Source organism: Salmo salar, chromosome 10 (genome assembly GCF_965601325.2).
Source record: "Salmo salar chromosome 10, fSalSal1, whole genome shotgun sequence".
In the NCBI taxonomy this organism is placed as follows: domain Eukaryota; kingdom Metazoa; phylum Chordata; class Actinopteri; order Salmoniformes; family Salmonidae; genus Salmo; species Salmo salar.
This window is the reverse complement of record NC_138300.1, coordinates 94023439-94050965: the sequence shown is the minus strand read 5'-3', so window position 1 is coordinate 94050965 and position 27527 is coordinate 94023439. Positions and strand designations below refer to the sequence as shown.

At 43.4% G+C, this 27527-nt stretch overlaps 1 protein-coding gene across 2 annotated transcripts in view; it reads right to left on the bottom strand.

The window, feature by feature from the left end:
• LOC106561177 (semaphorin-4B) overlaps positions 1-27527 on the bottom strand; it is a 100270-nt gene that overhangs the window by 64894 nt on the left and 7849 nt on the right. Inside the window, exon 1 of one of the 2 annotated variants that reach the window (XM_014124849.3) lies at positions 26387-26621. The exons of the other annotated variant lie outside the window; for it this stretch is intronic. The gene's annotated coding sequence lies outside the window, so the exon portion shown is untranslated. Of the gene's footprint in view, positions 1-26386; positions 26622-27527 lie in introns of those variants that run through there. 2 annotated transcript variants of the gene reach the window in all.

Here is a 27527-nt window from a genome sequence, read left to right as displayed (position 1 = left end):
CTCATGGAACTCTCATCCCCTAAACAGCCACTCATCCTCGGACACCCCTGGCTTTGTTGTCACGACCCTGCCATCTCGTGGCGACAAGATTAACTACTGTCCTAGTCTTCTACCTGCTTCTCCAGTTGTCTCAGCCTACCATGCAGAGCCACCACCATTGAGGCCTCTGCAGTGCCACACAGCATACCATCTGAATACACCCAGTACAGCAATGTCTTCAGAAAAATCAAGGCCTCCACTCTGCCACCACATCACCCAGGGGACTGTGCTATTGACTTTAGTCCCTGGAGTGTCCCCACCGAAGGGCTGTGTTTACCCCCCATCTATCCCGGAAAATTAGGCAATGGAGAAATACATTGAATCGCTCAACCGGTTTCATTCGTCCTTCCTCTTCCCACGCTGCGTCCAACTTCTTCTTTTTTGGAAAAAAGGATGGTGGTCTCCGTCTATGTATTGATTACCGTTCCCCAAATGACGTCACGGTCACGAACCGTTTCCCTCTGATCCCAGCGACCCTTGTATAGATGCTGGCGCGGCCCACTTGTTCAACTCTACCTGTGAAGTGCATATAACCTTGTCCGTATACACGAAGGCGGCGAATGGAAGACTGCCTTTATCACCACACGAGGGCACTACGAATACCTGGTCATGCCTTACTAACGCCCCCGCCGTCTTCCAATCCTTTATGAACAAGGTTTTCCAGGATATGATCAACCGCTTTCTCATCGTCTACATTGATGACATCCTGATTTTCTCCCACTCCCTGAAGGAACACGTGCAAAAGGTTCTTCAATGGCTCCTTGACTATAACCTTTATGTGAAGACTGAAAAGAGCACCTTCCATGCAACCTCGGTAAACTTCCTCGGTTTCGTACTGACACCTGGAGGGGTCAGCATGGATGAGAACAAAGTCACCACCGTCAGTAGTTGGCGCAAACCCACCACCGTTTAAGGAACTCCAACATTTCATTGGGTTCTCCAACTACTACTGCCCTTACCAGCCAAAAAACCTGGATCCTTCAATGGACTAATACTGCCATGATTGCTTTCAACAACTTGAATTGCTGCTTCACCTCAGCTCCGGTCCTTCGCCAACCAGATCCGACCCTTCCTTTCAACCTTGAGGTGAATGCCTCCGAAGTAGGAGCCATACTCTCTCAGCGGGTGGGAACACCTCCCAAATCACATCCCTGTGCCTTCTTCTCCAGGAAGTTATTCCCCGCTGAGAGGCGTTACAATGTGGGGAACAGAACTCCTCGCCATCAAGCTGGCCCTTGAGGAGTGGCGCCACTGGTAGGAGGGCGCACAACATCCCACAGATTATCGTAATCTGGATTATATCAGAGGGGCAAGAGGTTAAACTCCAGACAAGCCTGCTGGCCTCTTGTTCACATTTTCGTGTTACTTACATTTCTGGAATGAAAAACGTAAATGCTGATGCTCTCCCCCGCCAGTTTGACCTTTCGAACAGTAACTCTGACCCTACACCCATTCTTCCTTCCTCTTGCATTATGGGACCGGTACAGTGGGAGGTTCACTCTGCCATGCAAGAAGACCTAACCTCAGACCCGGCTGCTCCTGAGACACCAGCTGGGAGGAGTTACGTACTGTTAGACAGCAGCTCTTAGACCCCAACTGATGCAATGGTGTCACACATCCTTGGGGTCAGGGCATTACACGAACCACTGAACTTCTAGCCCGTAGGTTCTGGTGGTCCTCACTGGCATCCGACGTAAGGGATTACGTACTCTCCTGTCCAGTCAGCGCCCAATCCAAAAGCCCTCGTCATCTCCCTTCCGGTAAGCTTCAACCTTTGCCAAATCCTCACCGACCCTGGTCCCACATAGCTGTTGACTTCATCACAAATCTTCTTGAATCCTCTGGCAACACCACCATCCTTGTCATAGTAGACTATTTTTCAAAAATGTGTCATCTGGTTCCTCTTCCACATTTACCTAATGCCATGGAATTGGCTGAGTGTGTTCCAGCAGGTGTTCTGTCTGTATGGGATTCCAGAGGACATCGTCTCTGACTGGGGGCCCCAGTTTGTCTCCCGGGGGTGGCGAGCATTCTGTGACTGACTGGGAGTCGCCATCAGCCTCTCCTCTGGGTACCATCCCCAGACCAATGGCAGACAGAATGCCCGAAACAAGAAATAGGGAAGTACCTCCGCCAACAATGTTCTGCCTCTCCACGCGACTGGAGTTGGTATATGGCCTTGGCTGAATACGCTCAGAACTCACTCATTCATTCAGCCTTCTGCCTTACTCAGTTACAGTGTGTACTTGGTTGCCAACCCCCCCATGTTTCTCTGGGAGGCGGAGCCTGGTACTGTCGATGACTGACTGGTTCTGTATTTATTTTCTTAGTCAACCTTGTGTTGTTGTGTTCTTGAACGTAGACCTGTCTTTCAGGTGCAATAAACACCTTCTGCACTCGGCATGTGAATCTACACTTTTTTTCCTCCCTGAATATTCAATAGTCTTACCACAGGAACTCCTGACACATGGTCAGTAGCTGATCATTTCATCACTGCTGACTGGATGAAATGCCTACTTTGTTAGGAGGATATCAGATGCTATCTGTGAGCTCAGCTCATTGATAGATTATTGTAATATGTGGATGAGAATATTTAATCACCTCTGTCTTTGAAACCTACGCCTAAATAAACCAGCTCTTAGAAGTGAAACTATTTGAAGTGGTATTCCATTTCCCATCTGCGGTAAATATCCATAACAGATGTGGAGCCAGTAGAAGCACCTAGCTGGCTGATGAAATGTAAAGTAGGTGTCTGTCTGTAGCCAGCCCAGGCCTGCGATCACTATCAGGGCTGTACCTACTGCATTAATACCCTACTGTAATGTGGGGGAAGGAGAACTAGAACTCATCTACCTGAAAGAGGAGAGCAGTATGGCAGACTGCATCCCCCCTTTAAGGGAGAAGGTATCTAATGTGCTGCATGCTGAAGCCATCATCGTGACATTCACAACGCCAATGTCTAGGCATATTCCTTGTGTGAGTTATGACAATCATATCACTAGATCTGAGTCATTTTTGGTCAGTACTAACTAGAGAAATAACCTAGTTCATATTCAACATCCGGGAAAAAAAGACAAACTATTCCATTGATGTTTGGTCAATTTTGTGAGGTGTGAGCTGTGCTGGCCTAACTGAGTGAGAGAGCTGGCACTCACAGCCTCCCTCCTCCTTGCAGCCAGGACTTTTTCCGGGCACTGGGGCCAAATCTCCCTGTCAAAACATATCAGTCAGGGTCTAAACCAGGCGTACTAAAACCTCTAGTGTGTTGTCATGAAGAAAGTTTCATAAGATGGTGAATGCAGATGGACTGAGGAAAACTTAAAGTCGAGACCTTTTCTGCATTCGTTCAACTACTCTTGATGAACTCCACTGTAAGCTGATCTACTTTTAGGAGGCCCCTGTTGCTTCAGTTGATGTCACCTGATTATTTTCACCTGATTATTTTCCACAGTATGTGTTGCTCTTGTCACTCATTGTATTGTGCATAGGAACACCTACTTCTGTCTCACTATCACATTACATACTGAACAAAAATCAAAAACGTAAAGTGTTGGTTAAATGAGCTGAAATAAAAGATCCCAGAAATGTTCCATTTCTCTCAAATTGTGAACAAATTTGTTTACATCCCTGTTAGTGAGCATTTATCCTATGCCAAGATAATCCATCCAACTGACAGGTGTGGCATATCAAGAAGCTGATTAAACAGCATGATCATCACACAGATGCACCTTGTGCAATAAAAGGCCACTCTAAAATGTGCAGTTTTGTCACAATTCAATGCCACAGATGTCTCATGCTTTGAGGGAGCTTCCAATTGGCATGCTGACTGCAAGAATGTCCACCAGAGCTGTTACCAGATCACTTAATGTTAATTTATCTACCATAAGCCACCTTCAATGTAATTTTTGAGAATTTGGCTTTATGTCCAACTGGCCTCACAACCACAGAACCCCACCAGTCCAGGACCTCCACATCCGGCTTATTCAGCTGAGACCAGCCACCCGGACAGCTGATGAAACTGTGGGTTTGTACAACTGAAGAATTTCTGCACAAACTGTCAGAAACCATCTCAGGGAGGCTCATTTGCTTGCTTTTCGCCCTCTCCAGGATCTTGACTTAACTGCAGTTCGGCTTAATAACTGACTTCAGTGGGCAAATGCTCACCTTTAATGTCCACTAGCACACTGGAGAAGTGTGCTCTTCACGGATGAGTCCTGGTTTCAATAGTACTGGGTAGATGGCAGACAGCATGTATGGCGTTGTGGTTTGCTGATGTCAACGTTATGAGCAGAGTGCCCCATGGTGGCGGTGGGGTTATGGTATGGGCAAGCATATGCTACGGACATTGAACACAATTGCATTTTATCGAAATTTGAATGCACAGAGATACCGTGACGAGATCCTGAGGCCCATTGTCGTGCCATTAATCCGTCGCCATTGCCTCATGTTTCAGCGTGATAATGCACAGCCCCGTGTCACAAGGATCTGTACACAATTCCTGGAACCTGACAATGTCCTAGTTCTTCCATGGCCTGCATACTCACCAGACATGTCACCCATTGAGCATGTTTAGGATGCTCTGGATCTACGTGTACGACACCGTGTTCCAGTTTGTGACAATATCCAGCAACTTCGCACAGCCATTGAAGAGGAGTGGGACAACATTCCACAGGCCACAATCAACAGCCTGATCAACTCTATGCGAAGGAGATGTTTTGCGCTGCATGAGCCAAATGATGGTCACACCAGATACTGACTGGCTTTCTGATCCATGCCCCTACTTTTTTCAGTTATTTGACCAACAGATGCATGTCTGTATTCTCAGTCATGTGAAATCCATAGATTAGGACCAAATGAATTTATTTAATTTGACTGATTTCCTTATTTGAACTGTATCAGTCAAATCTTTGAAACTGTTGCAAGTTGCGTTTTATATTTTTGTTCAGTGCATATGGGACTACTGGCTATCCCATGGAGTGAGAGGAACAGTCCAGTAGGCTTTCCGGAAGGTGATTCTGAGAGCACATAGGGGGCTGATAATCATTGTAAAGATTCTCCTGGGTGTTTAGGATGCACTGTGAGTTTAACATGGGAACACTGCCTTCTTCAAAATCCATCCACAAAAGATAAACCAGTTCAGGACTCTTCAGGAACAAATTAGATTCCTCATTGAAATACCTAACACTTGAGGAATTACATGCTCTATCCACAGATCTGACTATTATAATGCATGGCAGAGTAGTTATTGTTGTCTTAGCTGTGTATGGTTAGTAGGACCCCCTGAGAAAGCTGAAGTAAAATGCTTACCATACGTAATTGCCTGGGTAAATATTTCATGCTGACATTTGCTTTGATACACAATGCAAGGAGAATACGATTATACTGTTTACAACTTCACTAATGCAGGGGGACTGTATAATAGGAATCAGAGAAATGAATGAATGGTTGAGAGGAGTTGTTCAGAACCAGACACAGGAGACTGTGGTGACCTAGAAAACCAGCCTTGGTTGCCATCTGACTTCTATGAAATGAAATACTTTAGTGTTTAGCCTATAGCCTACTCTTAATGCATGCATTGCAAATCATGTTCTCTTCTCTCCAACACTATCAAAGACGTTACTGATTGGGCTCCAACTGGTTCCTATTTAACTGATTCTACTTTCCAAATATATGCAAAATCACCCATTATGATCTTTGTCTTGTGTGCTGATCATAGTATACTAAACTAAATCAAAGCCTGCAGGTTGTATTCCTCCTCTATACTGTGCCTATCATAAGTACTCACCCCCTTGGATTTATTTACATTTTATTGTGTTACAAAGTGGGATATAATTATAAATTTTAGCCAATGATCTCCAACATATACTCTAATGTCTGTGTTCGATTTTTATGATTCATGAAAAATAAAACACTAATATATCTTTATTATATGTGTATTCACCCCCCTGAGTCAAAACATGTTAGAAAGACCTTTGGCAGCGATTACAGCTGTGAGTCTTCTTGGGTAAGGCTCACCTGTATTGTGCAATATTTGCCCATTTATTCTTTTGAAATTCTTCAATGTCTGTCAAGGTGTTAGGGATCACGGCTGGACAACAATTTTCAAATCTTGCCATAGATTTTCAAGCAGATTTAAATCGAAATTGTAACTTGGTCACTCAGGAACATTCCCTGTTTTCTTGGTAAGCAACTCCAATGAAGATTTAGTCTTGTGTTGTAAGCGTTACAGAGGGTAGTGCGTACGGCCCAATACATCACTGGGGCCGAGCTACCTGCCATCCAGGAACTCTATACCAGGTGGTGTCAGAGGAAGGCCCTAAACATGTTCTAAGACTCAAGTCACCCAAGTCAGACTGTTCTCTCTGCTATGGCATGGCAAGCGGTACCGACGCACCAAGTCTGGAACCAACAGAACACTGAACATCTTCTACTCCCAAGCTATAAGACTGCTAAATAGTTCGTTAACTAGTTAACCAATAGCTACCTGAAATATCTGCATTGACCCTTTTGCACTAAGCTCTTTTGACTCATCACATACGCTGCTGTTATTGTTTATTATCGATCACGTTGCCCAGTCACTTTATCCCTACCTATATGTACATACAGTACATTCGGAAAGTATTCAGACCCCTTGACTTTTTCCACATTTTATGTTACAGCCTTATTCTAAAATGTATTTAATATGTTTTTTTCCCTTACCAATCTACGCACAATACCTCAATGCCAAAGAGAAAACAGGTTTTTAAGAGATGTTTGCAAACGTGTACATACAAAAAAACATACCTTATTTACATAAGTATTCAGACACTTTGCTATGAGACTCAATTGAGCTCAGGTGCATCCTGTTTCCATTGATCATTCTTAAGATGTTTCTACAACTTGATTGAAGTCCACCTGTGGTAAATTCAATTGATTAGATATGATTTGGAAAGGCACACACCTGGCTATATAAGATCCCACAGTTGACAGTGCATGTCAAAGCAAAAACCAAGCCATGAGGTCAAAGTAATTGTCCGTAGAGCTCGGAGACAGGACTGTGACGAGGCACAGATCTGAGGAAGGTAACCAAAACATTTCTGCAGCATTGTCCCCAAGAACACAGTGGCCTCTATAATTCTTAAATGGAAGAAGCTTGGAACCGCCAAGACTCTTCCTAAAGCTGGTCGCCCGGCCAAACTGAGCAATCAGGGGAGAAGGGCGTTGGTCAGGGAGGTTACCAAGAACCCAATGGTTACTCTGACAGAGGACCAGAGTTCCTCTGTGGAGATGGGAGAACCTTCCAGAAGGAGAACCATCTCTGTAGCACTCCACCAATCAGGCCTTTATGGTAGAGTGGCCAGACTGAAGCCAATCCTCAGTAAAAGTTAAATGACAGCCCGTTTGGAGTCAAATCAAATCAAAGTTTATTTGTCATGTGCGCCGAATGCAACAGGTGTAGACGTTACAGTGAAATTCTTACTTACAGGCTCTAACCAATAGCGCAAAAAAGGTTTAGGTGAACAATAGATAAGTAAAGAAATAAAAGTAACAGTAAAAAGACAGTGAAAAATAACACTAGCGAGGCTATATACAGTAGCGAGGCTATAAAAGTAGCGAGGCTACATACAGACACCAGTTAGTCAGGCTGATTGAGGTAGTATGTACATGTAGATATGGTTAACCTCACTAGGGTAGGGGGCAGCATTCTGAATTTTGGATGAAAAGCGTGCCCAAAGTAAACTGCCTGCTACTCAGGTCCAGAAGCTAGGATATGCATATAATTGGTAGATTTGGATAGAAAACACTGAAGTTTCTAAAACTGTTAAAATAATGTCTGTGAGTATAACATAACTGATATGGTAGGCGAAACCTGAGGAAAATCCATCCAGGAAGTGCTATTATTTTGAAATGCCTGTTTTTCCATTTAAAGCCTATCCACCATACAAAGACTTATGATGCAGTTCACGATCCCTATGGCTTCCACTACATATGGCCAGTCTTTAGGCATTGTGTCAGGCTTTTACTCTGAAAAATGAGGGCGAAACACCACTTTCAATGAGAGGACAGTGGAAATTTCCAGACATGAGTCCAGCGCGTGACCAGGAGCGCGCCTTTCTTGTTCTCCTTTTCTATTGAAGAAGCTATTGTCCAGTTGAAATATGATCGATTATTTATGACAAAAACAACCTGAGGATTGATTATAAACATCGTTTGACATGTTTCTATGAACTTTTATGGTACTTTTTAGATTTTACGTCTGTCTGTTGTGACCGCGTTTGTTCCAATGGATTACTGAACAAAACGCACCAACAAAACGGAGGTTTTTGAATATAAAGAGGGACATTATTGAACAAAACAAACATTTGTGTAACATGGAGTCTTGGGAGTGCAATCATATGAAGATCATCAAAGGTAAGTGATCAATGTTATCGCTATTTCTGACTTTTGTGACTCCTCTTCTTGGCTGCTAACTGTTTGTAATGATTTGTCTGCTGGGCGCTGTTCTCAGATAATCGCACGGTTTGGTTTCGCCGTAAAGCCTTTTTGAAATCTGACACAGCGGTTGGATTAACAAGAAGTTTATCTTTAAGCTGGTGTATAACATTTGTATGTTGATTATGAGAATTTCTGTTTTGTTGAGTTTCACACTCTGCAATTTCACTGGATGTTGTTTGAGAGCGCGTTTTGTTCAGTAATCCACTAACAAAACTGAGATTTTTGGATATGAAGAGGGACTTGATCGAACAAAATTAACATTTATTGGGTAACTGGGAGTTTTGTGAGTGTAACCATATGAAGATCCTCAAAGGTAAGTGATTAATTTTATCGCTATTTCTGACTTTTGTTACTCGTCTACTTGGCTGGTTACTTTTTGTAATGATTTGTCTGCTGGGCGCTGTTCTCAGATGATGGCATGGTTTGCTTTCGCCGTAAAGTCTTTTTGAAATCTGACACCGTGGTTGGATTAACAAGAAGTTAATCTTTAAACCGATGTATAACACTTGTATGTTTCATGAATTTTTATAATGAGTATTTCTGTTTTTGAATTTGGCGCTCTGCAATTTCACTGGATGTTGGCCAGGTGGGACGGTAGCGTCCCACACCCCCTAGAGAGGTTAAAGTGACTATGTGTATATATGATGAACAGAGAGTAGCAGTAGCGTAAAAGAGGGGGTGGTGGGTGGCGGGACACAATGCAGATAGCCCGGTTAGCCAATGTGCCAGAGCACTGGTTGGTCGGGCCAATTGAGGTAGTATGTACATGAATGTATAGATAAAGTGACTATGCATATATGATAAACAGAGAGCAGCAGCAGCGTAAAAGGGGGGGGGCACACAAAGCAAATAGTCCGGGTAGCCATTTGATTACCTGTTCAGGAGTCTTATGGCTTGGGGGTAAAAACCATTGAGAAGACTTTTGGACCTAGACTTGGCCCTCCGGTACCGCTTGCCATGCGGTAGTAGAGAGAACAGTCTGTGGCTGGGGTCTTTAACAATTTTTAGGGTCTTCCTCTGACACCGCCTGGTGTAGAGGTCCTGGATGACAGGCAGCTTAGCCCCAGTGATGTACTGGGCCGTACGCACTACCCTCTGTAGTGCCTTGCGGTCGGAGGCCGATTAATTGCCGTACCAGGCAACCAGTCAGGATGCTCTCGATGTTGCAGCTGTAGAACCTTTTGAGGATCTCAGGACCCATGCCAAATCTTTTTAGTTTCCTGGGGGGGAATAGGCTTTGTTGTGCCCTCTTCACAACTGTCTTGGTGTGTTTGGACCATTCTAGTTTGTTGTTGATGTGGACACCAAGGAACTTGAAGCGCTCAACCTCTCAACCAAAAGGCACATAAAGGACTCTCAGACCATGAGAAACAAGATTCTCTGATCTGATGAAACCAAGATTGAACTCTTCGGCCTGAATGCTAAGCGTCACATCAGGAGGAAACCTGGCACCATCCCAACGGTGAAGCATAGTGGTGGCAGCATCATGCTGTGGGGATGTTTTTAATGGCAGGGACTGTGAGACTAGTCAGGATCGAGGGAAAGATGATCAGAGCAAAGAGTTCCTTGATGAAAACCTGCTCCAGAGCGCTCAGGACCTCAGACTGGGGCAAAGGTTCACCTTCCAACAGGACAACGACCCTAAGCAACACAGCCAAGACAACACAGGAGTGGCTTTGGGACAAGTCTCTGAATGTCCTTGAGAGGCCCAGCCAGAGCCGGGACTTGAACCCAATCGAACATCTCTAGTGAGACCTGAAAATAGCTGTGCAACAACGCTCCCCAAACAACCTGACAGAGCTTGAGGATCTGCAGAGAACAATGGGAGAAACACCACAAATACAGGTGTGCAAAGCTTGTAGTGTCATACCCAAAAAGACTCAAGGCTGTAATCGCTGCCAAAGATTCTTCAACAAAGTACTGAGTAAAGGGTCTGAATACTTATGCAAATGTGATATCAGTTTTTTTTTTATATCAATTTGCAATATATATATTTTTTTTCTTTTTGCTTTGCCATTATTGGGTATTGTGTGTAAATTGATGAGGGGAAAAAAAACAAATTCATCCAATTTAGAATAAGCCTGTAACGTAACAAAACTGAAAAAGTCATGGGGTATGAATACTTTCCGAATACACTGTATCTATCTCAATACCTCGTATCCCTGCACATCGACTCGGTACTGGTAACCAGTGTATATAGTCAAGTTATCGTTAGTCAAGTTATCGTTACTCATTGTGTATTTATAACTTTTGTTGTTATTTCTCTATTTATTCGTTGTGTTTTTATATTTATATATTTTTTCTATTTCTCTTTTTATGTTTTTGCATCATTGGGAAGGGCCCATAAGTAAGCATTTCACTGTTAGTCTACACCTGTTGTTTACGAAGCATGTGACAAATACAATTTGATTTGATTTACTGTCATGCTGAAAGGTTAATTAGTCTCCCAGTGTCTTGTGTAAAGCAGACTGAAGCAGGTTTTCCTCTAGGATTTTGCCTGTGCTTAGCTTCATCCCGTTTCTTTTTATCCTGAAAAACTCCAGTCTTTGCCGATGTGAAGTATACCCAAACCATGATGCAACCACCCCCATGCTTGAAAGTAAGGAGGCATTTACTTAGTGATGTGTTGTGTTGGATTTGCCCCAAACATAAGGTTTGCATTTAGGCCAAAAAGTGTATTCCTTTGCCATGTTTTTTGTCACTATTACTTTAGTGCAGCCTTTCTTAAAGTATGGGTCACGACCGACGCGGACCTGTTAATGGTGGGTCGTGATATGTCAGAGTAAATGTATAATTATTTCATTCATTACTGGAATTGATTTGGCCAAGTGTGCTGTCTGCTTAGCAGCGGTCTCTGCTCAGTTTGGCAGGTGCGTGAGTGTGAAAGGGAGATGCCCATGTGCTTCGCTGTTTACCAGATCTTTTTTCTTGAAGACACTCCGCGACACACGCGATGCAGCGCTGTCATTCAGCAGCAGATGATGCACTGTCAGCCACTGACTTGTCATTCCCACTCGCCATCACTCACCGCTGTCATCAAATGGATTCATTCTAGCCACAAGTTCTGACTGAGCTCAATTGTCATGAAACGCATATACAGCGACGAATTTCTCTTTCATAGAAACTTATAACGAGGAGCGCCCACAATATGTTTTGTGCGGGGAAGTGCTTAGTAATGAAACGACAGGTCCTGACCAAACATCCACAGCATGATGGTAAATCCAGGGAGTTCTTTCAGAACATGGCAGAATGCTTCAGGAAACAGTGCTCCGACAGTGGAAAAGTAAGTCAGCTAGCAAGGCATTGTTGTCATTTTATAACAGGTGACGATAGGCATAAATAAGGGAGTACTAACTAACTCTCATAGTAGTAGATGTGAGTTTCTCTTTCAAACAATCCACTGGCCTTGTACACAGCTTATAGCTATCATTCGCCAAAGCAAGTTAGCTACTGATAGTGCAACCTTAGTAACAGTACAGTCATGGCCAAAGGTTTTGGGAATGACACAAATATTAATTTCCACAAAGTTTGCTGCTTCAGTGTCTTTAGATATTTTTGTCAGATGTTACTATGGAACACTGAAGTATAATTACAAGCATTTCATAAGTGTCAAAGGCTTTAATTGACAATTACATGAAGTTGATGCAAAAAGTCAATATTTGCAGTGTTGACCCTTCTTTTTCAAGACCTCTGCAATCCGCCCTGACATGCTGTCAATTAACTTCTGGGCCACATTCTGACTGATGGCAGCCCATTCTTGCATAATCAACGCTTGGAGTTTGTCAGAATTTGTGTGATTTTGTTTGTCCACCTGCCTCTTGAAGATTGACCACAAGTTCTCAATGGGATTAAGGCCTGGGGAGTTTCCTGGCCATGGACCCAAAATATCAATGTTTTGTTCCCCGAGCCACTTAGTTATCACTTTTGCCTTATGGCAAGGTGCTCCATCATGCTGGAAAATGCATTGTTTGTCACCAAACTGTTCCTGGATGGTTGGGAGAAGTTGCTCTCGGAGGATGTGTTGGTACCATTCTTTATTCATGGTTGTGTTCTTAGGCAAAATTGTGAGTGAGCCCACTCCCTTGGCTGAGAAGCAACCCCACACATAATGTTCTCAGGATGCTTTACTGTTGGCATGACACAGGACTGATGGTAGCGCTCACCTTGTCTTCTCTGGACAAGCTTTTTTCTGGATGCCCCAAACAATCGGAAAGGGGATTCATCAGAGAAAATGACTTTGCCCCAGTCCTCAGCAGTCCAATCCCTGTACCTTTTGCAGAATATCAGTCTATCCCTGATGTTTTTCCCGGAGAGAAGTGGCTTCTTTGCTGCCCTTCTTGACACCAGGCCATCCTCCAAAAGTCTTCGCCTCACTGTGCGTGCAGATGCACTCACACCTGCCTGCTGCCATTCCTGAGCAAGCTCTGTACTGCTGGTGCCCCGATCCCGCAGCTGAATCAACTTTAGGAGACGGTCCTGGCGCTTGCTGGACTTTCTTGGGTGCCCTGAAGCCTTCTTCACAACAATTGAACCGCTCTCCTTGAAGTTCTTGATGATCCGATAAATGGTTGATTTAGGTGCAATCTTACTGGCAGCAATATCCTTGCCTGTGAAGCCCATTTTGTGCAAAGTAATGGTGACGGCATGTGTTTCCTTGCAGGTAACCATGGTTGACGGATGAAGAACAATGATTCCAAGCACCACCCTCCTTTTGAAGCTTCCAGTCTGTTTTTTGAACTCAGTCAGCCTGACAGAGTGATCTCCAGCCTTGTACTTGTCAACACTCACACCTGTGTTAACGAGAGAATCACTGACATGATGTCAGCTGGTCCTTTTGTGGCAGGGCTGAAATGCAGTGGAAATGTTTTTTGGGGATTCAGTTCATTTGCATGGCAAAGAGGGACTTTGCAATTAATTGCAATTCATCTGATCACTCTTCATAACATTCTGGAGTATATGCAAATTGCCATCATACAAAATGAGACAGCAGACTTTGTGAAAATTAATATTTGTGTCTTTCTCAAAACTTTTGGCCACGACTGTACAAATGAAGTTGAAAAATAATCAGGCCTACTGTACATCTTACTGTAGAAATTATTGTTGAAAAGTGGTCTAGGTTGGAACTGCTGCTGTTAAAATACAATAATATATTTTATTCTTAAATGGAATAAACTGATTGAAGCAAGATGCTTTTTGAGGCAAACACACTCACACAGTTCTGGGTTGTTCGTCTACAGCAGGAAGCGGTCTCCTGCCTAACTGAGAAAGCAGTAGATGTTCTGGTCCAGTTTGGCACCACATATCTATGCGAGTCAAAGTTCTCAACTCTGACATACTTAAAAAACAGTACAGAAACAGTTAAGGCTGAGCATGACCTCAGTGTTGTACTGTCAACGGAGCCCAGAATAGACATGCTCTCATTAGGACTGTGTGTGGGTGTGTGTTTTCTGGTCTACATCTGTGTGATGTGATCAATCAGTTTATTCCAGTTCAAAATAAAAAATATGTATTGTATTTTAACAGCAACAGTTCCAACCTAAACTTTCTACAGTGGTCCTGATCATTTTTCATCTGTACTGATACTTAGGGTTGCACTATCAAAAAGCCTGTGTGTGTGTGTCTGTTATTCGTCTGTGTGATGTGATCAATCAGCTTATTCCAGTTCAAAATGAAAATTATTTATTGTATTTTCACAGCAACAGTTCCAACCTAGACCGATATGTAAGAGAGTGTTTTTAATGGGGGAAAATAAACATTAATATATATTTACATGGATATTTTATTTCATTTGTTTTAGGCATAAGGGCAATGAGATGTACCAATATTTATGTATAGTTGCATATTTTCCTAAGCTTGGGTCCCAGGAAAACACAGAATTTCTCATTTGGGTCGCAGGCTGAAAAAGTGTAAGAACCCCTGCTTTAGTGCCTTGTTACATACAGGATGAATGTTTTGGAGTATTTTGATTCTGTATACTTCTATTCTTCTTTTCACGCTGTCATTTAGGTCATTATTGTGGAGTCACTACAACGTTGTTGATTCATCCTCAGTTTTCTCCCATCACAGCCATTGAACTCTGCAGCTGTTTTAAATCCCCAATGGCCTCATGGTGACATCCCTGAGCAATTTCCTTCCTGTCCTGCAGCTCAGCTCAGAACGACGACTGCATCTTTGATGTGTCTAGGTGATTTAATACATCATCCACAGCAGAATTATTAACTTGACCATGCTTAACGAGATATTCAATGTCTGATTTGTTATTGTTACCAATCTACAATCCCTACCCTTCTCCATGAGGCTTTCGAAAAGCTCCCTGGTCTTTGTAGTTGAATCTGTGCTTGAAATTCAATAGTTGACTGAGGGCCCTTACAGATGTTGTATGTATTGTGGACAGAGGAAGGGTTAGTCATTAAAAAATCATGTCAACCACTATTTCACACAGAAGGAGACCATGTAACTTATTATGAAATTTGTTAAGCCAAATTTTACTCCTGAACTATTTTAGGCTTGCTTAAACAAAAGTGCTGAATACTTGTGCAACAACTATATTTTTGTTATTTTATTGGAATTATTCTGTAAAAAAATATATAATTTTCTTTGCACTTTGACAATATGGAGTATATTGTGTAGACCAATGACACCAAATCAAAATTCTATCTCTTTCGAACCCACTGTGTGACGCAACAAAATGTGAAAAAATCAAAGGGGTGAATACCCACTGTACATCCTTATCAACAGCCGTTAGAGAAGTCATAACACTTCCATCAGAGAGGATCTGTTGAGCCTCCTGGCTCACAGCACTCACAGAGCTGTTCTACATGCAGTCAGAGCAATTATCATCCCAAATGTGTTGCACACGTACTGCTGGGACAATCAGGAGATACAGTACTGTATGCTGGGGTGGGTATATGCTAAACCCAGGCCAGTCCTCCCTTCTCTCCCCTCTCACTCTACTATTGATTTGCCCTTGGAGCAGGGTTTTGTGTGTGCTGAATGGGGACAGAGCCTGGCCAGCTAATTATGAGGACACCCAGTAATGAGATGCACATGCAGCCCTGACAGTGGGATATGCAGTCTTTTCCATGACACATACAGACAGGGGGCCTGCAGGATGACTCACAGGGGGGCTGCTGTCTTCATTACAGCCTAAAGGAGACCCTCATATGATCAGTCACACCAGCCTGGCAGGCCATGACAGGCTCTCAAACCTCCTAGACCATTTGAGTGAGCTTGAATGTCACATATTTGAGCATATGAAAGAAAAATACCAGAAAATACAAATGTTGGATACTCTATGGATTTCCATTAGGAAAACAGTACAGAAAGGAATTCATTTAACTATACAGTCCACTCTGAAATGTGCTACTTCAGAAATGTTCTGGAGCCCACTGTCAGCGAGCTGTTTAAGATATCAAGCCGTGCTCGGTTTGAGGGGTCAAAGCGTCTGTGAGACACAGGTGAGGAGCTGTAAAATTCCTGCTTGCTGAAAGTAGGTCAGAGCAGTCCAAACATTTGCTGCTCTAAATGTTTCCTATTGTTTGGAATTATCTCCCTGTATCCTTCTTTGTGCATTTACTACTGGAGCAATATGGACCCTGATACGCTAAGCACTGATAAGCTTGTTACAATCTGCAGGACTTTGTATCTCTAGTTAGTTTCTGTTTTGCTTTAGTTCTGACTGCATGTGGTAGATACGTTTTTTTTTAATGGAAAGGGCTTATTATTGTTAGTTCAAAAGTACACTGTGGATGTATGCCTTATAAATGACTAACACATCAGGTTTGGCAAATACACGTTTTTTGTACATTTTACTCAGTTAGCAGACGCTCTTATCCAGAGCGACTTACAGTAGTGAATGCATACATTTCATTTCATGCATTTTTTTTTTGTACTGGCCCCTCCCGTGGGAATCGAACCCACAACCCTGGCGTTGCACACACGATGCTGGCGCTGCAAACACCATGCTCTACCAACTGAGCCACAGGGACGCATCAGGTTGTACAAATACATAGCCTAAGTGCTTTCATTAACATTTCGTTCAGTTGCTTAATTTGTCATTGAATGGTCACTCAACCAATCAATAGTTATTGATCACCAGATGGAACCTGCATAGATAACATAAAAACATTTAAACGATTCTTTAGCAAAACTCCCTTGAGACTAGGAGAACTATGAGGTAAAGGCTTTGAAAAGATAACACATAGAAAAACATGTGAGACTAGAAACAAGCAGATTAGGCTATTTTAGAATGTAAGTGAATAAGGGTGCACACCCCAGTGCTCTATTTGAATCTCTACTTGAAATCACCATCTTGGTTCAACCAGCTGGAAAATGTATTCAGATTGGAGTCTGCTTAAAAAATCGATTAAGATGGTCTGAATTCTTGAACTGCTGTAAACAATGGTGTGTGGTTGTCCCCTCTGGATGGCCATAGAGAAAGGTTGCACACATTCCAATAGCTTAGAGGCTTAGACAGATGCTCTGAGCGCTGGCCAGTGCAGGGTAGTGTGCTCAGCCCATCCATCCATCCATCACTGTGTAGGGCTGATAAAGGGCTCAGCCTCTGCTCCTACACACTGCCATCACTGACACAGCCCCTATAGACACCCACAGCTCCTTCTCCTCGTCCATCCCCTCCCCCTCCACCCGTGGCCTGTTACTGACAGATGCCTGCACCCCAGGGTTTCTCAGAGAGCAGGTCCGAAAACCCTGACCCTCCCCTTGCCCATCACTCTCCCTCTTCCCAATGTCTTCTCTATGCTGAGCTCTGGTCAGCAGCACTACACATCACCTTCACTCAATATCAATCACTGAGCCCAACACATCTCCTACTAATGCCGTGTCTCGGTGAATGTCTACACAGGAGCAGGAGTCTATCTATGACAGAGTACTTGTGGTCAGCTCATAGCAAACCCTGCACACATTTCCACACAGCTTACTGTACGAAGAACAGAGAAACGGCATGCAACTCTTTATGAATTATGCATAATATGACCTAGAACAGTGGTTCCCAACCTTTTTTGGTTACTGTACCAACAACCTGAATTTTGGTCTGGCCGGAGTACCCCCTCATGTGCATTCTACCAGTAGGCATATGGTCTCATGAGTCTTTTTGAGTACCCCCTGTGGATAGGCCAAGTACCCCCAGGGGTCCTAGTACCCCTGTCTGGGAACCACTGACCTAGAGGATAACATTGAGTATTGATCATGTCTGAGGAGATTATGCATATGAAGCAGTCATACAAGTGGCCTCAGTAGAGTACCAGAAACAGGAGAAAAAAGCTGCAAGCAAGAAATACATATATACAAAACTGATGGCGATAACAGTTTTCCCTCTTTGATGTACTTCATATCTGCTCATTATTTGACTCTGATCATGATGTTCATCCTACAGGCTTGTCTGTGGTCACCCTCTTCCATGCACCAGTTTGTATGTAAGCTGCTCTTATTTGCTATGGGAAGATTTGAAATGGATATTTCAATGCAGGGTTTGTACCAGTGTTGTGGAAGCTACTCATAGTTTACCAAACTAACAATTACTTCACACTAGAATAAATTTAAGCTACTCTAAAGCTACCCGTAAGAAAAATATTGTTTACTTTGAAAAGGTAGTACACTACATCCAAGCTTCTCCGTGAAAAATTATCATATCTAAATCTGAAATGTCATAGACAAAAAAATTCCAATAAAAGATGTCTCTGGGGTCAAGTGTTAACAGAATGTGTAATTTAGTCTATTAAAGACTAACTATGTTTCAAATGACAATTAGGCAGGTTTGATGCCAAAAATAAAAGGACATACTTGCTGACTCCACCCATATTTTTCTAATCTTTTTGCAAAAAAGTAGTGTGTAGTTCCAATAGTTAGATACACCGCAAAACAGTAATTAAATACTTAAAACAGTACCAATATTTGAATTTAGTTCAACTACCACCAAGCTACTGCAAAATGTAGTTATATTACTAGCTGAACTACATGTAGTTCAATACTCCCCAACACTGGCTTGTACTGTAGTAAACCTTCATCTGAGCATTCGTGTAGCACATCTGCATACTGCAGAAATGTCACAATGATCATTACAGCGGTAATAATAAATATCATAGGTCTCCCAGTTCAAACTGAATGCAGAAGATGCCTTAACATGTAGACTGTTCTGCTCTACCTTTGTAGTCAGGCTGTGTTCTGTGTGATAAGAGCCGTCCTCTGGGCTGCAGATGGGAGAAAATGCTCGCCTAACATTTTGAGATGGAATTGTAAACCATGTTACAGTGAAAAGATTGCCTGTCTGATATTCTTTTGCCAATCAGGGTCACAAAATCTGTTTTACAGAGATATGTAAATCAAGTGCTACTGATCCTGGGGCAGCAGCAGCAGCAGATGCTGACTTGCTGATGCCTGTGGTTGCTCAAGTTCCTCTTCTTCTCTCTTAGCCTTGAAATTAGTGGGGGATGATACTAAGAACCAGCCAAAGCCCCCAGGTTGTCTTTATCTACCAGACAGACCTTTTTTTTGTGGAGTGTCACGTGCAGTGACCTCAAGTTGGAGTGATCGATAGTATGCTACTTATTCTTAAAGAGTCACCGAGGCATTGGAATCCCAGTCATGTCATCAATACTTTAGAACACAGATATGTAGGGTACATTCCACTCAGTGGCACCCAATAAACCTAGACACTCTAACACACATCATGTTTTGTTGTTGTATTGTTTCTATTATTTTTTGTTGTTGTATTGCTTGTATGTCGTTGTATTTCGAATGTGTGTGACTGTCCTTGTCTTAGTGTTTAAGTGTCTTAGTGCTTTGTTACTTGTCATGTTGTGTGTTTTTGTGGACCCCAGGATGAATAGCTGCTGCCTCTGCAAAAGCTAATGGGGACCCCAAAAGGGGGCAGCCTGGTTGGCAATCTGGAGGAGATGCGGTCTTGTCACTCAGTGTCAACCTGATAGCCATGGAACACTAAAGCGTAATACAGCTCCTACTGTAACTTCTGTTTAAAGCTGCAATATGTAACTTTTTAGGAAATCTGACCAAATGCACATAGAAATGTGAGTTACAGATTTGTCATTCTCATTGAAAGCAAGTCTAAAAAGTGTTAGATCGGTTCTATGTGCGCTATTTCTATGCTTCCTGTTTTTAAGTTGAGTTTTTGTGTCTTTTAGACCAGCTTCAAATAGCTGAAAATGTTTGTTTATTGAGACATTTCACAGTGGTTTAGATGGTACAATGATTCTCTCCGATTTTGTTTTGTCACAAACTGAAATTAGGGGAACTATTAGGATTTTAGCAACCAGGAAATGGCAGAGCGATTTTTGCATATTGCACCTTTAATACTAAAATGTATAATTTTATGTCTAATTGACGATCATCTACCTCTTCACATTAGAGGGCTTGTTCTATTACATTTTCCCCTGAATCTGTTTTCTTCATATTTCTCAGTAAAAAGTTGTGCTGGGCTAGATGAGTTAAAGTAAGGCTGACTGCCCGCTCTACTTAACCAGACAAGCATAATAAGGGGATTGACAGCCTATCAGATAACACTGTTCAGTGCAGCTGATTGCATGTACATACAGGCAGATCTCTTATGTAGCATGGTGCGGATAACTAGCACTCTGAAGTAGTAGAGTGCAAATGAAACTTTGTCATTAAGAAAAAGGATATAAATTGAATTTCTCCTTTTCATTGACACCGAGCAAAGATACATGCATAATGTGCATTAAAATGCATAAGTTGATAACCTTTATATCAGATTTTTGCTAGGGAGTTAGCTTTCAATTTGCTTTCACTGGCTCTGCAGAGGATTGTTGGTTAATGTAGTACGGAGTGAAGTGAACTTCAAAAGGACCCTTGAAGTTCCTGTGGCCTTTGTTTGCAGTGAAGGGCCCAGCCGTAGAGTGCAGTGGATGATGCGTGTGAGATCCAATCAGAGTCCTGACACGTCCACACAGCTCAGCTTTGTGCAGGGCCCTGCGGCTGCAGGCATGGAGGTGGGAGCTGATGTCATGGAGAGATGGCAGTGAAATGATCTGTTACAGGAAAGCTGAGCCTCTTCAATACCATATTAGAGCCAAGCCCACATAGAATTTCCTCAGACATCTTCACCTACTTTCACAACATAGGGGTCAGGGCATGTCATACCACAGGTCAAGCCCTCTGATGCAATCTCCTTTCCAGACATGAGCAGAGCAAGATAGATGTTGCTTTAGTGAGTCTAGAATTATGAAGAAGGAACGTGTGTAGCCATGAATTTCCAATATACACAAAAGAAAGATGATGTGCAGAACTGGAACAATGATAACCTATTTTATTATCTGAGACATTTTGTAGGTTAATCTATGAGGTAGACTAAATGCAGCTGGGTAGACTAGACGACTTGCTTGACCTTAGAGCTGGGACTGAACAAACCAAAGGTTTTCTTTTTTTGCCTGGATCCAGAGTCAACTGATTAGAGGGAACAGCAGGAAGACAGTCATTTGAAGAAGACATAATTCAGACAATGAGCATAAAGTATCTTTCAGGAGCCATATAAGGTAATCTCCCAAAATACCCTGCAACTCAAGGGTGAACTGGAACTTGAAAAACAAGGCTCTGCTGCTTTGTTGTTCAGTAAAAAAGCAAACACACAGCGTAGCTCTTTCTTTTGGGCAACCCCATCGCAATAAATAGTACAGCAGCCTCCAAATAAACACAAGAAGGTCCCTTTTCCTAGTTTATTAATTCAGGAGCATGAGGAGCAGTCTTTTACAGACTAAAGCAGAGCTGTGAAGAAAGACAGCATGAAAATATCTTTATGACCTGAACCAATTAACCAGCAGCCCTCTCTCTGTTCCTCTGTCCCACCGACCATGCTGGCGGCAGTGGGGAAAATGAGCATCAATGCATCAAAAGCGTTAGTTCCTTCCTGTGAGCTGCTACCTGCATGTTAAGCAGCTCCATTCCCCCAGATGTCTGAAAGCCTTGCTGGACCCCAGGCAGCATCAGCAGCAAATCTATAACTGTCTCCCTCCCAGGCTGCCCAGACCTGTGTAGTCAGGCAGACAGTTGAGTGGACAGGTGCCAGGGTGGAGAGAGGAAAGGACAGTTATCTGAACCCTGCAGTCACTCACACCACGAGAAAGCACCGGGATAAGAGCGGGATCTTCGTCTTCATCCGGGTGGCCATCTTTCAAAAGGCCACCTGGATGTCTTGCCCTGGCTCTTCATATATCACATATTCGATCCAGTACCATTAATTATTCAGACTGAACTGTGCCTACTGTGTCTCTCACCTCAAACACCTGCAATGCTTGCCTACCTAGGTTACAGTGTTTCCATAAGTGGCTTTTAGACTGCCACTGTCTACTATCAGTCATGCAGTTCACCTCACTCCTCATACTGTGCAGTGTAGATAAAAAGAACAGTACAGTATGCTATCATGTTGTTAAACGATCACGCTGTAAAAGGAGTTTGTAAAACAGTTCGGTAGGCCTATATTTTATGAGGTGCTGCTCTGTGCAAAGTTTTGCTAAGTGGGTCATGACATGAGCTGTCATATGCTAACCTAACACAAGGCTAACTACAGTGAGGGCTCGTCTGCATTAGCATAAGAAAGGCATAGCTGGCAGAGCCTTTGACTTTCGGCGAGGGGTTGTAAAATGTTACAGCTCTGGTGTGCGTCACGCTCATACAGCGAGACGTGAAGCGAGGCAGAGAGCAGCGCAGGTCTTCTTTCATGACTGCACACAGCCATGGAGAAGTGAACTAGGGGGATAAAGCCAGCATAGTACCTTCACTCACTCCTTCGTTTGTGGATTCCAGCTACGCACGCAATGACTAAATACCAGCATCTCTCCTCCCTGTTCTCCTCTGTGCACGCCTCCCACTCCTAACTATCAGCAGGGATTCCTGACTGGATAACATGTGACCGACATTCTCCATTAGACACTTGGTAGGTTAGAGGAGGACAGAATCATCCAACAACACAGTAATGAGCATGTGACTTCTCAGCTAGGCATAGGCTAAATGTTCAGTTGGCCTTCACATAATTGGATAATTGATAAAGAACATATTATCACAAAAAACTTGTTTATAGTAGAAAAGCAATTAAAAGCCTAATTTGATCAGTGGTCTGCAGCTGGAATGTCTGGGAGGGTCAGCAGCGCCATTAGTTGCATAAAGAGCACAACCTGGAATGCTGGGAGGTCATGATCCAATCACTGCAGCGGGGGAGGGGGAGGCTCCTATTGGCCAAGGATGATTCCAATCATCACATACAGGAGCTCTCACACTGGCATCAGAGAGGGGCATACCAACACAAGTGACAAACACTTCATATAGACACGTTTGGAGTATGCAGGTCACACATTTAGCTCCCCTCCAGGTCGAGCATTAGTTAGAGAGGTACAGAAACTCACATTCCCCAGCTCACTACTGTTTAAAATACAACAGTATAATGCTTGAAACATGGACATGCAAGAAGAACCGATGTGAACCCGAGGGTGACGGACAGTGCGCCCTGAAGACAATTTTGCCATTCTCACACGGACACATGAGAAACGCTGACCCACGTGTAAACATATTCCAAATGTCTTCTCAAAACTATTCCAAGGGCCTGTGTAACGTTACAGTTAAAATAAGCCTGAGGCACTTCACAGTACACATGTGGCGTGTTTCTGTGCACGTCTCAAAGGGGTTAAGAGACAGATCTGAGGCTCTCTGAGACAGCCAAGCAAACACAGGGTTCTGCCTAGGATCCATGTCCACAGCCATTTCCCAAATCTTGCCACGGTGACTGGACTGCTCTGGACTGGGACAACACTCGACTGCTAGCTGAGCTCCCTGAATGCCTGTTTGCAGAGTTCCCATCAGTAAGTACACAGCAATAGCACTCCCTGAAGGCCCATGTTTAACCTTCAGGTTACAAGTGGCTGGCCACGCCACATCCCATCCCCCTCTTCCTGCTATTAACCCCTCTCTCACTCATGCAATCCATCCACCAACACCACAGCAGAACTGAACAGCTCTCTCACATTAAGACCCTTATTATAGCGCCTCAGTCCCAGCTGGGGTTGACAAACATCCAGTATCAGTCAGTCACCATAATAGGTAGGCAGGTAGCCTAGCAGTTAAGAGTGCTAGGCCAGTAACCCGAAAGGCCGTTGGTTCGAATCCCCAAGTCGACTAGGTGAAACATTTGTCCATGTGCCCTTGAGCAAGGCACTTAACCCTAATTGCTCCTGTAAGTCACTCTGAATAAGAACGACGGCTCAACTGTCAAATTTAATAATGGTGGATGGGTCCTCAGAGAGACAGTGTTTCAGATCACTCACATTACTTAATATGGTTCCTCAGTAAACTAAGCTGATGGGTTGAGTGAGGTTTGAAGTTTATTTACATTCCTCATTTTTACTACCAGAACGAATTGCATGATCCATTTCACACACACACGTACAAGCAAGTGCGTAGACATGCACACACGAACACACACAAACTGACAGGTACTGAGTCACTGTGCCTAAGACAACAGATGAAGAGGAATCAGATTAATGCTGAGAAAAGACCCCTGGGATTATGATGAGTGTGATTGGAAGCATGTGCTAGAGCGGGGCCAGGGAGAGTTGTGCTAGAGCGGGGCCAGGGAGGGCTGTGCTAGAGCGGGGCCAGGGAGGGCTCTGCTAGAGCGGGGCCAGGGAGGGCTGTGCTAGAGCGGGGCCAGGGAGAGTTGTGCTAGAGCGGGGCCAGGGAGAGTTGTGCTGTGCAAAGACACTACAGTGTGATATATTTCTTCTTTTCTCTGAGCCCAATCACTAATCTGTAACAGGTTGTCCATTGCGATCACATTGTGAAGCTTCAGTGCACAGAAGCACTGCTTTTCTTTCTTTGCTTTGTGCCCCTCTCAGCTGCTGGAACAGCAAATCAAGAAAGGCCTTCCACTGTGCAGAGGGAGAGCTGGGTAATCTGGATGTAGTGGTTGTAGCTAAAAACAGCCATGAAATAATATTGACTTTAGGCCTTACATGATCAATTACCGTTATTGTCAAAGCACAATATCCAAACTAGATATTTAATCTTTACTTTTGGCATTGAGAATACCACTATAGAAACCTACATTTAGACTACAGTTCATATCTAAGGGTATAGACTCCATCCATTAACAGTATATAGAATATGTGCCCCAATGAGATGTCAATCTCCCAATGGGATGCTAGAAGTGAGTAGCTAGAGTGTGGATTTGAGTTATTGATATAACAGGCACCGTCCTTTACCAACAAGCCAAACTCTTTGTGACAGCGTCATACAGGCAGTTCATTGTCAAGGCTTTTGTACCCAGAATGCTGTTGCCAGCTGTTGTCTTTACGGATCAGACCAAAAGAAAACACCGGGACAAGGTCATCAGCACAGGCAGGCTTTTCTTCTCCTCACAAATGCGCATCAGACATGGAAATCGACACATTTCCAAATGAACTAGGAAACAGAATTCACTCTGTTTGAAGAATATATTAATTGTCCTGTCCTCTCATTCTGATAGGAACCCCCTTTGACTGTTTGTTGTAAAAATATTGAATATCTCTACTGTAGTTCTACAGTTGCTGTTTTTGTTTTGTCTCCTATAGCATGTCCATGTTTGTGACGGCTATCACATGTCCAGCTGTCGAGTCACATAACTGGACTACACCCTCAGGCTAAAATGAACTGGCCTTTGAGAGATACTTCACATTCCATAGTGGTTCATATTGCACTCCAGTGATACTGTATCTAGGCTATGTAGTGCCGAATAGGTTGATGTGGACACCCTATCGTAACAAAAAAGTAGGCACTGACCAGTGTGCACTAGTAAGATAAAGCCTCCCTCTCCAAAGAAAGGCACACAGTGTAACAAAGGTTGGCTTGTTAATCATCTTCATAGAATAGATTCAGTTTCAATTTCTGTAATAATGAACACACCTAACACATTGGCAGGCATTATGTCACGGCTATGCTGCCAGCAGAGTGAGGGTGGGAGGTTTGAGTTTCACACAGTAACACCTGCAGCCTCTGGCCTGAAGATGCCCTGCAAGACCCACAGCAAAAACCACTGACTGGCATCACATCACAACCCCAACAACAGTCCTGCTGCACAGCTCTCAACCACTAAGGGAGGCATAATCACGCCAACACACTCTCAAATGAGATCTGATGTTGTTTTTTATGTTTGTTCTTTCCCTTCATTAACAAAACCAACTTTACCACATGCCACAGAGTTCACAGGAAGTTCCCGTGCTGGTAGAGGATGTGAGTGCACTGCCTGCCACATTCGCTCACTCCTATCTGTAGAGAGAGGCCCCATTCCCCGTCACACGCTCTCTGTGCTGGAGAGACTGAGCCGTCAGCTCCACTAGAAAAACCACTGCCTTACTATGGACGCTCATGCACAGTCTAACAGGCCTTTAAATGTGAACACACCCAGGTAAATAGCTGTACTTAAATATATATATATACACACACACACACCTTACAGTATACTAATAAAAAAATAGTTCAACACCAACAACTCTTTAGGCAGGAAGACCTAGGATAAACACACCCAAGCCTTTAGCTACCTACTACGAATATGAATACGAATACAAAGAAGAGGTGGAAGAAGAAGCAGCTCTGCTCTGCTATCCCCTTATTATTAAAAAAATACTGGGGAGAGGCTGTCTCATGTCAGCAGCACACACCCACTTTAGCCCTCTGTACTTAGAGAGAGAGCGAGAGATAAAATAGCCCATAATGCAGAGAGAGGCAGGAGAATGACAGCAGTGTCCATTTCACAAGGTAACCAAAACCCCAGGAGACACATCAATGATTAACTGAGGCAACGCTCTGCACTCTTAATGAATACAGGGCTGCCTCTGTAGTAGTGGGTTGTACTTACTCTCTTTCCTGCACAGCTCTGTACCAAAATGGTCTTCAGATTAAGAAAAGGTTCCTTTTAGGGTGACTCAGAGAGAAATGCCCTTCAGGGAATGGGTAATAGAACAGCCAGTAGATTATCCATGTAGAGCAGTTAGAGTAGCAGTAGTTAAAGGGCTCCTGCTGCCTGCTCTGTGTCTGTCTGCTCTCTCTCTAACAGTCTGACATGCTGTCATAGTACAGCCTGCCTCTCTGGCCACTCTCCACTATAGTCCCTCCCCTCCCACACTGCTGCCAGAGAGGGAGGGAGCAGGGGCTCTGATATACTGCTTCTACAGAAGTAGGAGAAGAAAGAGAGGACAGGATACACCCACAGAATGGTCTTCTCTTAGAACCAGAAATCAAACTATCTGATGTATGAACCAGGCTTAACTAGAATTACCACTCTAAACAATGGAACCATTAAGAAGTGGGTTGAAGAAGAAAAACCTACACCTGTTTAATTCAATCAAAAAGTCCCTTTGTATTTGACTTTCTTCATATACGTATCTATGTAACTGCTCCTGAGTGGCGCAGCGGTCTAAGGCACTGCATCTCAGTACTTAATGTGTCACTACAGACACCCTGGTTCGATTCCAGGCTGCATCACAAATGGGCGTGATTGGGAATCCCATAGGGCGGTGCACGATTGGCCCAGCGTCGTCTGGGTTTTGCCGGTGTAGACCGTCATTGTAAATAAGAATTTGTTCTTAACTGACTTCCCTAGTTAAATAAAAAAATATATAAAAACTCATTTGACTAAGCTATATAGTGTGAAGTCCCCTGACAGTTAAACATTTCACACAAAAGTAGGCCTATTATTAAGTCCGTGAATGATATTGGTGGGTTAAGGTTACATCCATAAAAAAAATACTGTTGATCATATCTCAAAAATTCTGTGGGAAATCTAGGCTTCTCTTGCCCAACTTGTTTAGAGTATCAGAGTATTAATTGGAAGAAGTGAACTGGTTAAGAGGAACCACTTGAGTGTATTCTATATATGAATCATAGGAAGCAGTGTATGAGGCTAGCCCTGACAGGATGGTGTCACGAAGTCCTACTAAAATAATACACAACCCACTGCCAAGGACAAGCTTTCAGGCCATGACACTGAGTTCCACAGA